Below are 14,058 nucleotides of genomic sequence, written 5' to 3'. Positions count from 1 at the left end.
ATTCTCATTAATTTCTAGATATTTATTTACTGTTGAAGCCATTTAGGTAAAAGCTTTTATATAGCCATAAACAAATAACCAGAGATGCGTTTTACTTAGAAGTGGGTCTTTCAGAGTTGGAAGGCCCAAGAGTCAGCAGATAAGGATGTTATTACTACATTCCCATGTTTCTTGGCTTCAGATCTTATGTATCATGATAAGTTTGCCTCCTTATCTCTTATGTTCCTAGATCTAAGAGTTACTGCCATAACATATCACTTGAAGTTAGCCCTTTAAATACAAATATGAGTCACAGCATGATTGCAAAAAATGTCTTTGGGAAGCTTGGAAATGTTTTTAGGACTCTGAGAAACCAGTATTTTTAATATGCTATGGAATAACTCCTTCCAAAGTATAATAGTGCTATTTTATCTCCTATTTTAGCAGCCTCCAATCTTGTGACATCCGTGAACACTTTACATGAAATTGTAGAAGTACCAAAGCTATCAAATAAAACCAATTTAATTTCTCTTTTATATACAGATAAATTACATGTGATTGTTTCGTTTCTTTCCTGATTCTAGTAATGCAATACACATTAGACAGTTGATAAAAGTACCACATATTAAATGACAAACCTAAAGTTATTTCTTTTCTAAAGTTTTTTTAATTTATAAATTATGCTTTCATCTCTTAAAATTAATAACGTGACTAAAGTAGTCCCCCCTCATCTTAAAGGGATGCTTCCAAGACCCCAATGGATTCCTGAAACCCTCGATAATTCCAAACCTCATATATACTGTCTTTTTCTATATGCATACCTATTACAAAGTTAATTTATAAATTAGGCACAGTAAGAGATTAACAAGTTATAATAAGATAGAGTTATAACAATATATTATAATAAAAATGGTGTGAATGTGGTCTCTCTCTTTTTTTTTTTTTTTCAAAATATCTTGTACAAACCTGATACCGTTTTTTGTTGTCCTTTTTTAAGGGCCACACCTGTGTCTCATGGACGTTCCCAGGCTAAGGGTCTAATGGGAGCTACAGCTGCCAGCCTCCGCCACAGCAACAGCAGATCCAGCAGCGTTTGCGACCTACGCCAGGGCAACACCAGATCCTTAACCCACTGTGAGCAGGGCCAAGGATGGAAACTGCATCCTCATGGATACTTGTAGGGTTCTGTTTCTGCTGGGCTACAACGGAAACTCCCTGTAATGCCTTTCTATCTCAGGTACTTATGCTCTGAGGCCAATAACTTTTGCAGTTTGACAAGCTCAGAGCGCAAAACTAGCACATATTTCTTTTTCCTTTCTCACAATTTCATGGAGAGAAGAGTTGTTCTTACCTTAGATTTCAGCAAGTTCAATATAAGATTTGTTTTCCTTTCCTTCCTAAGTCAAGAACTTAGACCTGGCTACTTAGAGGAGGAAGGAACTTCACCGCCTCTCTTTGCCATATCCAAATCGCCCGCATCACTATTCTTGTGCCTTGGGCCAGGGTTACCACAATCGTCATCTGAAAACCTGGATTACCTAGGAGCAGCTAAACAAAGGGCAGGATAGGTGAACAGCTGGACGGGTCGCGGAGCAGGATGAAGTCCCGCGAGATTGCGCGAGATTTGCCACTAAAATCAGCGAGCGGTTTAAAACATAATCCCTGCTTGTTTCCAGAGTTTTTCATTTAATATTTTCAGAACACCGTTGACTGCAGGTAACTAAACCAAGGGTAGTGAAACACCAGATAAGGGGTAACTGCTGTACAATACTGTCCCTGTGAATTTTTTTTTCCTTACCTTACCTCAGCTCTAATTACAGTACACATGAGCAGTGTTGGTGTTGGCAGTCAGTGTATTATGCCTTCTCTAACTTTAGAGCCCTCTCTTTACTGTGCTTATTTATTTTATTTTATTTTTTTACTGTGCTTAATTTGAATCTCTTTTGTGTCTTTAGAAAACCATCTGTCAGTAAATTATAGTTTGGTGGCCCTGGCTGACTCATGAAACTAGAAATTATATGCAAAAAACAAAAAAAGTGCTCTGTTAAAACTGGTTAGATAACAAGATTTTTAAAAGAAAACATTAAGATTTGTAATGCTTAAAATATTTTTAACAATAACTAATGGGAGAGTTTCACTAATTTCAATATTTGTGAGTGTGTGTGTATGTGTGTGCATGCATGTCTGTGTGAGCTTGTTTGGAAAATTAAGGACAGGTGTATACAATTTTTTTCTACTCATTTTTGCCCTTCATAAATAGGAAATTGCTGTGATGACATTTACTGTTTTATTAACTCAATGTTTGAGGAATAGTTAAAAAGCTCCTTAAGAGTCTAATGATTTAATACTTTCCTCAGTGTTTAGCTGAATTTATATGCACACTTTATACTAGATAAACAATTATGCATGTATAAATATGTTAGTCTCTGAACTCCAATTTAAATTTGTATCTACCTGGAATCTGTCGAAAATAGGAAAAACTATTGGATGTAAAAAAACTTACTAGTGTAAAAATTATTCAAGATACTCAAATTTAAATATTCCTGCTCAGAAATAAGAATATCAAAATTCTCAGCTGCAAGCAATAGTTGCACATTACCAGAATCACCTGACAGATAATAAACAGGGTCCAGATCCCTTTATGAGTACCTAGATTCTTTGTAAGCAGCTCCCCTTATAGTAGGTGAGTTTAGTAAAGTCTTGGCCATGATGAGGGGGAATGATGGAAAGAATTAGGCACGTGATTATGAGGTGTACTGTAACATTTCGGCTGAGTGCTGGGCTGTTACTAGCTGTGGCTCTTAAGCCAAAATATAACTGACATCTCTCTCTTTTTTATAACATCTAAAATTAGAGTATATTTTTTAAAATTAAAATGTTTTGTAAACTGTAATGTGCTATATAAAAGCAAGGCATTATAAATAATTATGGACTCACTTAATCTGGGCCAGTAATTATGAGCTGAGGTCAGATTTCAATGCCAGTATAATTATCCACTTTAGCAGCTTTCTCTGCTTATACTATCTAGGCTCTCAGATAATTTCTGAATGGTTATTTTACCTCTTAACCAATTTTCTTTTAATTTAATTATCATTGGATTGATTTTCTTCTTTTTATCATTTTGTAACTAGTTTATTGAGAAGCCATTTCCCACTCCTTCTTCTCATTGTTATTATCTATGTCATCATTATTATGAATTTAGTAATTATTTATACATGTGCAGCATTTTGTAGTAGATAGAATTGGTTTGTATTACTGCGGTTGTCTTTTTCTTATTTTTTAAATCTGCTTTGAAGACTTTAAGTACTCTTTAACCTTTTTTCCATGTATGTAGAGTTGACAGTTTCACACTGAAGACCATGCTGTTGCCCTGACCTCTGGTCTAACGATGTTAGTTGCATACAGTTGTGATACTCTTGGTGACAGTCACAGTGAAAAGGAAGAATGCAGAATGAGGTGTGAATGGAGAAATTAGAGGAATTAGTGGCATCTTCTGATGCAAGAAAAAAAAATAGCAGAATCTTGAGGAAAATATGCAGATAATCTATTAGTGCAACATCAAATGATAATGTTTGCTATTGCTTATATTTTGCCTCTATAGCTATTGCTTATATTTTGCCTTTATAGCATTTGATAATGGCATTATATCTTAATCTTCTTTGTACTTAAGTCACTATTATCAAATTAATTACAGGTTTTGGAAAACTAAAGGCAGCAGGTTTAAGTCGAATTCTGACCGTTTCATCTCACCATTCCTCCAAAATACCAATTCTTCACTGAAAGGGGACAAAGGCGGTATGTATTAATATAATTGAGTCAGATAAAGGGATTCTAACGACTAAGAACAAAGGTAACAATGGTAAAATAGTGGTTTAAATCTATAAGGAATGTTATAAATTTGACTAAATTATATTGCTTGTAAGATATAATTTGGAAGAGATACCTTGAAAGAAGTTTTTGGGGTTTTTAATTTATTTTTGTTTGTTAAAAATCACCTCGAAAATGAATTAAAAATGCTTGAAATTGGAGTTCCTATTATGGCATAGTGGAAACAAATCCGACTAGGAACCATGAGGTTGCAGGTTGGATCCCTAGCCTCGCTCAGTGGGTTAAGGATCCGGTGTTGCCATGAGCTGTGGTGTAGGTCGCAGAAGTGGCTCAGATCTGGTGTTGCTGTGGCTCTGGCATAGGCTGGCAGCAGCAGCTCCAATTAGACCCCTAGCCTGGGAACCTCCATATGCTGCAGGTGCGGCCCTAAAAAGACAGAAAAAAAAAAAAAATGCTTGAAATGACCTCTGGTTTCCTCTCTTATATATCGCCACTCTATTCTAACAACAGATGAGCTGAACAGACTGAAAAATCAACACCTTATTATTTGGATCCATAAGAGAGGGGAGGACACAGGTCAGACTACTGGCCGCAATATTGGAAAGATAGGCAGGCAGATACAGGAGCCGGGACTTTACCAGAGCAGAGCTTGAGATTTGAATCCTCTGTGGGACCCAGAGTGCGAACATCTTAATTGTAATTGACTAATTGCTGGAGGCTTGGTGCTGGCAGACAAGAGTTAAAATCTCCAGGGGAATGCAGTTGTAAGGGTATCCACACAATACTGTGAGATTCACCTCCAGGAGATTGACCAAATTCTCATAGTAAATATCCTAGGTAAATCCATTCTTGCTTCTCTCAGGGAAAAACAATCTTTGAAATACCTCAGAGTACTATTCTTCTTAACAAAGCCTGGTAATAGAAATAATTGCAAACATTTTAATTGTTTATTACGTGCCAGGCACTGCTAAGTCCTTTTCATGCATTATTTAATTTATTTAATTTTGGGCTGTGCCTGTGGCATGTGGAAGTTTCTGGATCAGGGATCGAACCCGTGCCACAGCATTGACCTGAGCCACTGCAGTGACAACACTGGATCATTAACCCACTGCGACACAAGTGAACTCCTGTTTTATTTTAAAGATAAGGAAAATGAGGATTAAAAGTAAGAATTAGAACAGAAATAAATGAAATTGAAAATAGAAAATTAATACAGAAAATCAATGAAAACGAAAGGCTGATTCTTTGAAAAGATTGGAGACATTGGTAAACCTCTAAGAGACAACACAAGTTAATATTATCAGAATTAAAAGAATCAGAATTCCCATCCTGGATCAGTGCTAAGGAACCCTACTAGTATCCATGAGGATGCAGGTTCTATCCCTGGCTTCCCCCTTCTGTCAGTGGGTTAAGGATCCGTTGTTGCTGAGACCAGACGCGGCTCTGATCTGGTGTCTCTGTGGCTGTGCCCTAGGCCAACGGTGACAACTCTGATTGGACCCCTAGCCTGGGAACTTCCATATGCCATGGTGTGGTCCTAAAAAGACAAGAAAAAAAAAAAAACAATAAATTAAAGAATGGACATTATTGCAGCTCTTTGGAAATTAAAGTGATAGTAAAGAAATGCCCACAAATATGATAATCTAAGAGGAAATGAACCTTGAACAACACAATCTACCAAAACTCACAAAAGGAGAAATAGGAAGGCTGACTAAGACTATATCTATTAAAGAAATTGAATAAATACATAATAGCCTTCCAAACAGAAAGTGCCAGCCCCAGATGGGTTCACTTGTAAATTCTACCCAATATTTAGAAAATAAATTATAGCAATTCTCTGCAACCTCTTCCTAGCTCATTCTATGAGGCCGGCATTACTCTAACACAAAATCAAACATTACAAGAAAAAAAATAGGCTAGTGTCTCTCCTGAACACAGCTGCAAAAATCTTACACAAAGTATTAACAAATTGAACCCAAAAAGATAAAAATAATTATGCACCACAGTCAGGAGGGTTTGGTCCTGGATGTGTGAGGTTGGTTCAACATTTCAAAATAAATTTAGGAGTTCCCCTTGTGTCTTAGCAGATTGAGAACCTGACATAGTGTTGTTAGGATGTGGGTTTGATCCCTGGCCTTGTGCAGAGGGTTAAGAATCTGGTGTTACCACAAGCTATGGCATAGATTGCAGATAGGACTTGTATTTGGTGATACTGTGGCACTGGCCTGCAGCTGCATCTCCCATTTGACCCTTAACCCAGGAACTTCCATATGCCACAGGTGTAGCTATAAAAATAAATAAATTAAATTAAATTAAATTGAAATCAATTTAAATAGACCATCACATCAGTAGACCAAAAAATAGAGTAGTAAAGTCAAAAGTGATGCAAAAGTTCCCTGACATTTCAAAGTACAAGAAAGATTATATCTACTTGTTAAGAATTGGAGAAAGATACATCTTCAGAAGATAAATGTGGAAATTTGTTCATGGAGATGACAAGCAACTACCTTTATTCCAGAGGGAGAATAAACAAAGAAAAAAAAGCTAGAAAATATCTAAGGCATTTATGGACATGAGCAAATCACTTAGTATAAAGAGTGATGAAGAAAATCTGGTTGGCACTTAAGGTAAATATAAGGCCAAACAATAGATACACCATAGATTTCCTGGAAGTCCAATAAATGTTTAGTTTGTTGCTGATCACAAGAAGACATAGAATAACCCTTACCAAGTTACCTGAAGTGGAGTGAGGATTTCCAATCAAAATATTGAAAAGGACAGATTTTTTTTTTTTTTTTTTAAAAAGACAGGTTAAATAGGGACATCTGTGAAACTGGCCTGATATCGGGAATTTGACTGTTTGCATTCTTGTACCTTTCCAATTCTGATATATATATATGATCTCATTTAGATATATCATATTTAAGATTGATAAGCTATATCAGGCCCAGACGAGATGGTGTATAGTTATATTTAGGATGACTTATCCAAAACTGTCATGATTATCCATTTATGTATTCCTCACTTACCCCAACATTGTCATCCACCACTGCGGCTTCTGATAAAACCCAAGATGTTTCACATTTCTTGGACAATCTTTCTGATCCCTCTGGCTCTGAAACATCTGAACCGACTGGCTTCTATATATTTTAAATAATAAATCCTGTTTCATATCACCCTGAAGTTTGTTCCTGATGTTTCCTTAAATTTGTAATTTTAATTAATATTTGTCAACAGTATGATTGAGCAGTAGATCTATTTTCTGAATAAATTTATTTGAAATGGCAGTCTCTCTAAAAATGGTATACTGTGCATATGTAAGTAGTTCCTTGGCAATCAATTACTAGATATCCTTATAAAGTACAGACCAGCACCTGAAAATGCCAGAAGTGAGAGGAAACAGGAAGACTTTCTGTTTGCAGAAGTGTCATCCTAGCACTTAATCAGCAAAGCTTCCTGACCCTGGTACAAAGAACAGGATAATATGTAACTTAATGAGAGATTAACATTGGACTAAGGACTGAAGTTTGAGAAAGATAAAGTTTCCGATCACTCTAACACCCTTCCTTAATGCCAATAGAAATTTGAAAATTTTCTTCATTCTGGTTCCCTAGAGATAATCAAACTCACGGAAGGAGTAATTACTGAGCCTTGGTTGATTCTGAGAAATAACACTGTCACAATCTGTGATGCGACCATATGCTAAAGATTAGTTTTTCCACCCACAGCTCAAAAATAATCATTTTATTTTTAGGAACTAGAAAGTAGGATTGGAAATGAAAAGTATTCAGAGAGAGAGGAGCCTCTTGGTGAAGACTGAATAAAGAGGAACATCATGGATAAAGTACTTTTTTCTACTTAAAGTTTCTCTTCAAGTATGCCTTAGGTTAGAACAGCTACTAGCAAAATGTAATTGTTGTAATAACAAAAACCTGACTCCCAGGAGATGGCATGGTGTTGTAGAAAGGACATGAATAGTTATATTTCCCAGGATTTAGGTATAGAAAAATTGTTGTCAATTGATTCTGAGGGAGGAACAGAAAATGATGAATGTGAAATACGAGATATATGAAAGACAAAATGTTCTAGGTTGAGATGCTGTATTATGAAGAATGAGAAACAAGAATGGGAACATAAGCTGAATAAAGCTATATCTTAAATTCCATTGTACTCAGCTGGTACTCTATTGTGTTGACAAGACGTATATAATCAGTATGGTCAGTCTTTAGGTGGTGATGTCTATATCTTAAAGTGATGTCTATACCATTCAAAGCAAGATGAATGGGATGGCAAACAGTTACTGAATATTTATTGAATGGATTTATTAATGAAAGGAGTCATCAGCCACATTTGGAATATCTTTTTTGTTTTTGTTTTTTTGGGGGCTGCACCCATGGCATATGGAGGTTCGCAGGCTAGGGTTCGAATTGGAGCTGTAGCTTCAGGCCCATGCCACAGACACAGCAACACCAGTTCCAAGCCCCGTCTTCAACCCACACCACAGCTCACAGTAATGCTGGATCCTCAACCCACTGAGCGAGCCCAGGGATCAAACCCTCAACCTCATGGTTCCTAGTCAGATTCGTTTCCACTGCGCCATGACAGGAACTCCAGCATTTGGAATATGTCTTACTTGCATAAAAAAAATGACTTCTGCCAAAACAAAAGGGGAAAGATTTATGATGCTGATGCTAAATTTACTCATATTTCTATAATTTATATGTTCCATGAATTTTCTACAACACACTGAGACTTGGGTCAGTCATTTGCGAGGTCTTTGTGGCATCGTTGATCTTAAGAAAGTCCCCAAACACATTTAGCTTCAGTTTCCTTCATCTATTATTTAACAAAGGAGTGCACATGAATATTTCTAAGAAATTTTCCTGCTCTAACATTCTACAGCTCTTCTCAAATGGTAGCAAATGGTTCAGGGTACTTAGCCCTGCTTGACTTTGACTTCTCTCAGGAAATTGATAAGACCTAACTGATCTTTGCCTTGCCACCTGTATGTCACAGGAATTGGTTTCTATCAATTGAAGTCACAGATAGATACCCATTTGCTGCTACTCCATTCACTTTTGAATTTATAGTTTAAAAAAAAAAAACTTTTGGTATTGAGAACAAGGTAACAGGCTGCTCTTTAATATTGATTAGGGCTGTCAAATATGGCTGTGCAGTATTTGCCCTGCACCAAATGGCTTGGCCGAGGGGACATAGGGAACAAAGTGTCGACCACCTTCTTTTTGCCAGTCCATGTACTATATTCTGAAATTATTTTACCAACGAGCACTTTTTCTAATTTTTACAAGGTTGAGATTGATTTTATTGATTCCTACTTATAGGATTGACTTAAGTGACTAATAAATGTACTCTCCATGTTAACTGGAACTTTTGAGTCGTGTATTGCAATTCCACCTCTATTAAAGCCACTCTTTTTTGGTAATGGGTCTGTCACTGAGAAGACTCCTAAGGGGGCGCTATGAGAAAAATAAATGTTTCTGTTGATTTAACTGCTTTAACTACAGATATCTTCCATACACTGATTTAATTTTTTATGTCTTTTATAGAGTTTTCTATGTTTATATTTGTATGCATGTGTTTTCAGTATGTATGTATGTTGCAAAATATAATAAGGGCTTCTCCAGTCATAGCTGATAGAATGGTGGAGAGGGTGGTATTGAAGAGGAGTTAGATTTGTTTTCTTATTCCACAAGATCAATCTTATAATTTCATTATTGGGTAAGTGAAGATCATCAATATTTCTGTGTAGTTCCATATACTTCATCCTCCTGGTTTTGAGAAAAGAAATATTTACTATGTGCTTAACAACTCATTTGCAAGATGAAGTGGATAAGTGCTATCTATCGTGACCTGCTCATAAGACACTTTCAATACATAGTAAATTGAATCATATAGAAGTAAAAGCAATAGCTGTAAAAGCCATCAATTGTGCTGCAGTTCAGTCTCACATATTTTATAGAAGATAAAACTTGGCTGAAAGTGGTCACTTAATGTGTCTGAGATCACATTGATCTTAGAGGCAGGGAAAATGCATTTTAACTGCGCTGGACTTCCTCTCAGGACTTGTCCTAAGTCAATCTTGTGTAGTAGATAAGATCATGAACTCTAAATTCCAAATGCTTAGTTCTGAATCTTGGCTTCACCTCGTACTTACCTGTGTTCACTGAGCAGTTAAATTAACTTCTCTATGTCTCTATTTTATTTTCTGTGAATTAGGAAAAATAACAACACTAATTTTATATGATTCAGTGAGTTAAAATTTCTTAAGTGCTTAGTCCAAGGCCTATATCATCATCAGCATAAACTAGGACATTTTATGATAATTATGATGATGATATTTTCTTTTGATGACCTTAAAACAATGAGATATTCATTTTTGTTTTTTGTCTTTTTAGGACCATACCCACGGCATATGGAGGTTCCCAGGCTAGGGGTCCAATCAGAGCTACAGCTGCTGGCTGTCGGCCTACACCACAGCCACAGCAACACAGGATCCGAACTGCGTCTGCAACCTACATCACAGCTCATGGCAATGCTGGATGCTTTAATCCACTGAGCAAGGCCAGGGATCAAACCCACAATGTCATGGTTAGAAGTTGGATTCATTTCTGCTGCACCACAGCAGGAACTCTGAGGTATTCTTTTATAGGGCAGTTGCACACTCCAATATTCCCACATACACTGTAGACAGTTGCTTCAAAATAAAAAACAGGAACCAAAAATGGTTATGAACTATGTTAATCTGATAAATCCCAAACTTAGTAAATGAATTAAAATGTCTTTTGTGTATACGAATTATAAAACTATCAAGAGAGTATTTCTAATGGTATCTATCTGAATCTGGCCAGAAAGACAAGGTTTCTCTAAATATTTAGCCTTTGTGACCGACCACCTCTGTTACTTAACTCCATGACTGGGCCCAACCTTGGGAGAAAAGTTGCAAGGAAGAAAAGACAGAGAAATGGAAAACTCACTCTTATATGAGTTGCTTTTTCATATTTCCTCTACTTGAAAATCCATCCAGTTTTTTTTTTAACTTATCCTCAGGTAGTTGCTCTATATGTTTTGTCCAGAGGTGTTGGTTGTAATCAACAGGAGAATGGGTTGAAGTGTGCCTACTCTTTATAGTCTAAAACCAAGAAATATTATGGGGGAAACTTCTGACATTTGAACAGCAGCTGTTTTTAATAGTTAAATTGTGGGGCTTGGGGAAAAGAGTATGAAATAATAATAATAACTAGCATATTGAAGTCTTACTATGTATCGGGTACATTTATTTTTTTATATTTTATTTTCATTGCAATCTATAAAAAGAATATGTTGTGCTCACGTCACAGCAAAAGAAATTGAAACTCGGAAAACTTTAGCAAGTTATCCAAGAATTTATTGAGAAGTACTGATGGATATGTGATTTGAAACACAGGTCTGAATGAGATCCCACTTTATAGCACAGGGAACTGTATCCAATCATTTGTGATGGAACATGATGGAGGATAATGTGAGGAAAAGAATATATACACATATATACATGTTATGTAATACCCAGTTACACATATATGTACATATATATGTGTTTACATATGTATAAATGTGTTTTTATATATGTGCATATATGTGTGTGTATGTATATGTATGTGTATATGCATATATATGTGTGTGAATATATATGCATAACTAGGTGGCTGCCGTACAGCAGAAATTGGCAGAAAATTGTAAATGAAGTATAATAAAAAATAAAAAAGAAATATACAAAAAAGAATTTTAAATAAAAGAAACACAGGTCTGTAACCTATAGGATCTATTTAGCCTTCACACTGTTTAGTCAGATTCTTGTTCTCCTCTTCAGACTCTTCTAAAACAGGATAAGAAAGAGGCTGTGGATTGAGGAAGCCCTATTTTTAAATTTTGGCTGTGTGTCTTGGATAAACTGTTAAATTTTCTAAGTTCTACTTCTCTATAAAGTGGAGATAAGCTCTTAATGTTTTTGGTTTAATGGAAAACAGAAGCATGTAAAGTACTTGTCTCAATTCATGGAAAATAACCAACCAATAAGCTCCTATTGTCTTTATTTTAAAACTGTCAATATACATTCTTGTATATGGAGACTGCTTGTATTGTTGCTGTTCTGTTGTTGCTAATGGTGCATAAGTTAATTTTTTAAAACTTTGTTGTTTTGTACACATTTAGTCTGAGAAAAGATAAAAATCAGCATTAAGAATCATAATGATCTTAGAACATAATTTAATGTTAATATTTAATTATTGAAAGGCTATAATATCTTATTATTTTTGGTATAAAATTGATTTAGGAATGGCATTTGGAAACTGAAGAGGAAATAAAATATAAGAACTATGATTTTGAATATTCTAATATTAATGTAATATTATGTAATAATTTGCAACTTGTCGATATTACTAAGTCTCCCACTAGAAATTTCCTGTGTTTGTTGTGAATGTAAATGAAATTTCCTGAATTTTAAAATTTTATCAAAGTGAGTGGCCAAGACAAAAACAGGTTCCTCTTGTTAGAATAATGAAAGGGAAAGGAAGAAAGTATTATAGCTGAATTCAAAATCAGAAGTAAAACTTTAAGTGGAGCTAATCTAAGCCTGAGCTACAAGGGAATTGCACCCTGACTTTTACAAGGATCTGAAAAGGTCACGTGATCTGGGTGCCAGATCAGTTTCCTGGGGCAGAAATTTTTGAGGCTTGTCTAGTTCTTCCCTTAACCATTTTAAGTAATGATGCTTTAATAACAAATATTTCAATCAGTAAAACTACCACATTCCAATGAGTACATGTTATGACTGTCAAAATCAATTTAGCCAGAATCCTGATAATTGATAATTGCTTTTTAAAGATTTCTTTAAAGATTTCTTTGCTAGCCTAAACAAGCTATGTTGTTCCTTGAAATAAATTTTGAGAAATATCTTTTACTGAAACACAATTAGAGAGAAGTCAGCAAGTGGCCCAAGTTGACTAATCAAAAACAAGGAATAATGCCTGGAGAATTGCTTATAAGAGAGAAAATAATACATGTTAACTTGAATCAGAATAGAAATTTATTTGCTTATTCAGTTTTCTTTCAACTTATTGGGTGCCCACAATATTCCAGAAGGCATGGCTAGGCCCTGGGAATATAAAGATGAGCAAAGGAGACCTGGATCCAGCTCTCATAGCAGAGTTAAATGAGATAGACTGTAATGTAATTACAGAAAGGAATATATTTTAATTTCATAAAAAAAAAGGTTAGAGTGTTTTATGGGAGCATTCGTAGTGAAAATATTTAGTCTGAGAGGTGAGACAAAACTTTCCCAAGAAAGTAATGACTGAGTAAAAATTCAACTTGAAGATTTAATTATATGAAGGGGGCAAGGTAGGCAAAGAGGGGAACATTCCAGATATTCAGTGTGGGTTCTATTCAAAAACAGATGGCACCTTCAAAAGAATTTAACTGAAAATAATTTAAGGCAAAGTTTGAAAGAATCAACAGTGCAATGAAGAAGTACAAGGGAAGTAGAATCAGCATGAAGTCCTTGCCATTTTTTGTCTTGGCATGGCAAAGTGAAGAAATCCCTCAAAGCCAGTATATCTGGAGCCCTGGGAAAAGCCCCAGAGAGAAGATATAATTAACTGAACAGAATCAGAAAAACTGTGGCATGGCACAGAGAAAGGGGTAAGGTTCTCTTTACATCCATACAGCATCCTGCTAGTGGGTAGAGGTGGTGGCAAAGGAGGGGTAACCAGAACATCAGTCAAATGCAATAACATGTACAGAGGGAGCCAAGCATGAAAGAATAAAAGAATAAATTCCATTTGGTGTACATAAAACATGCTAAGTGCCTACTCCTTCTAGGTTTCTAGGGTTCTAAAAAGTTTAAGAGGAGAAATATGGAGATGATAGATCAAAGCTGTGTATGGCTCAAGAAATATTCTTTTTTCACAAAGTATTTCTATATTTGTGTAGTCAGTATAGATATGGAAGAGCTTTAGAAAAGGAATGAGATAAAAGACTGTGAAAATTTGGGAAAGCTGAGATTTTTAGACTGAAAGATTTTATAATGATTTTTCTTTTTTGTTTTTTAAAATTTTTATTATAGTTGATATACAATGTTTGCTGTACAAGGTGACTGATGTATATATATATATACACACATTCTCATATTATCTCCCATCATATTCTATCATGAGTGACTAGATATAGTCTCCTGTGCTATACAACAGGACCTCA

The 14,058-nt window shown here is 35.5% G+C and overlaps 1 protein-coding gene and 1 long non-coding RNA gene across 6 annotated transcripts in view; one reads left to right on the top strand and one right to left on the bottom strand.

Annotated features, from left to right (window-relative positions):
* LOC106506028 (uncharacterized) overlaps nucleotides 1–1,519 on the bottom strand; it is a 236,815-nt gene extending 235,296 nt beyond the window's left edge. For both annotated transcript variants that reach the window (XR_014827994.1, XR_014827993.1), the window contains exon 1: nucleotides 1,331–1,519. This is a non-coding gene — a long non-coding RNA (uncharacterized LOC106506028). The remainder of the gene's footprint in view (nucleotides 1–1,330) is intronic.
* A 54-nt stretch (nucleotides 1,520–1,573) lies between these two features.
* The window catches only part of LOC146396850 (uncharacterized), a 241,208-nt gene continuing 228,723 nt past the window's right edge, over nucleotides 1,574–14,058 (top strand). For all 4 annotated transcript variants that reach the window (XR_014827990.1, XR_014827992.1, XR_014827991.1 and 1 more), the window contains exons 1-2: nucleotides 1,574–1,695; nucleotides 3,674–3,774. The gene's annotated coding sequence lies outside the window, so the exon portion shown is untranslated. The remainder of the gene's footprint in view (nucleotides 1,696–3,673; nucleotides 3,775–14,058) is intronic.

The sequence above is a fragment of the Sus scrofa genome, chromosome 14, assembly GCF_054392235.1.
Source record: "Sus scrofa isolate SSC_HxYL_T2T_F1_AM1 chromosome 14, Sscrofa_HxYL_maternal_Yorkshire_Landrace_v2.0, whole genome shotgun sequence".
Classification (NCBI taxonomy): domain Eukaryota; kingdom Metazoa; phylum Chordata; class Mammalia; order Artiodactyla; family Suidae; genus Sus; species Sus scrofa.
Note: the sequence above shows the minus strand (reverse complement) of the source record. Positions and strands in the feature narration are given on the sequence as shown.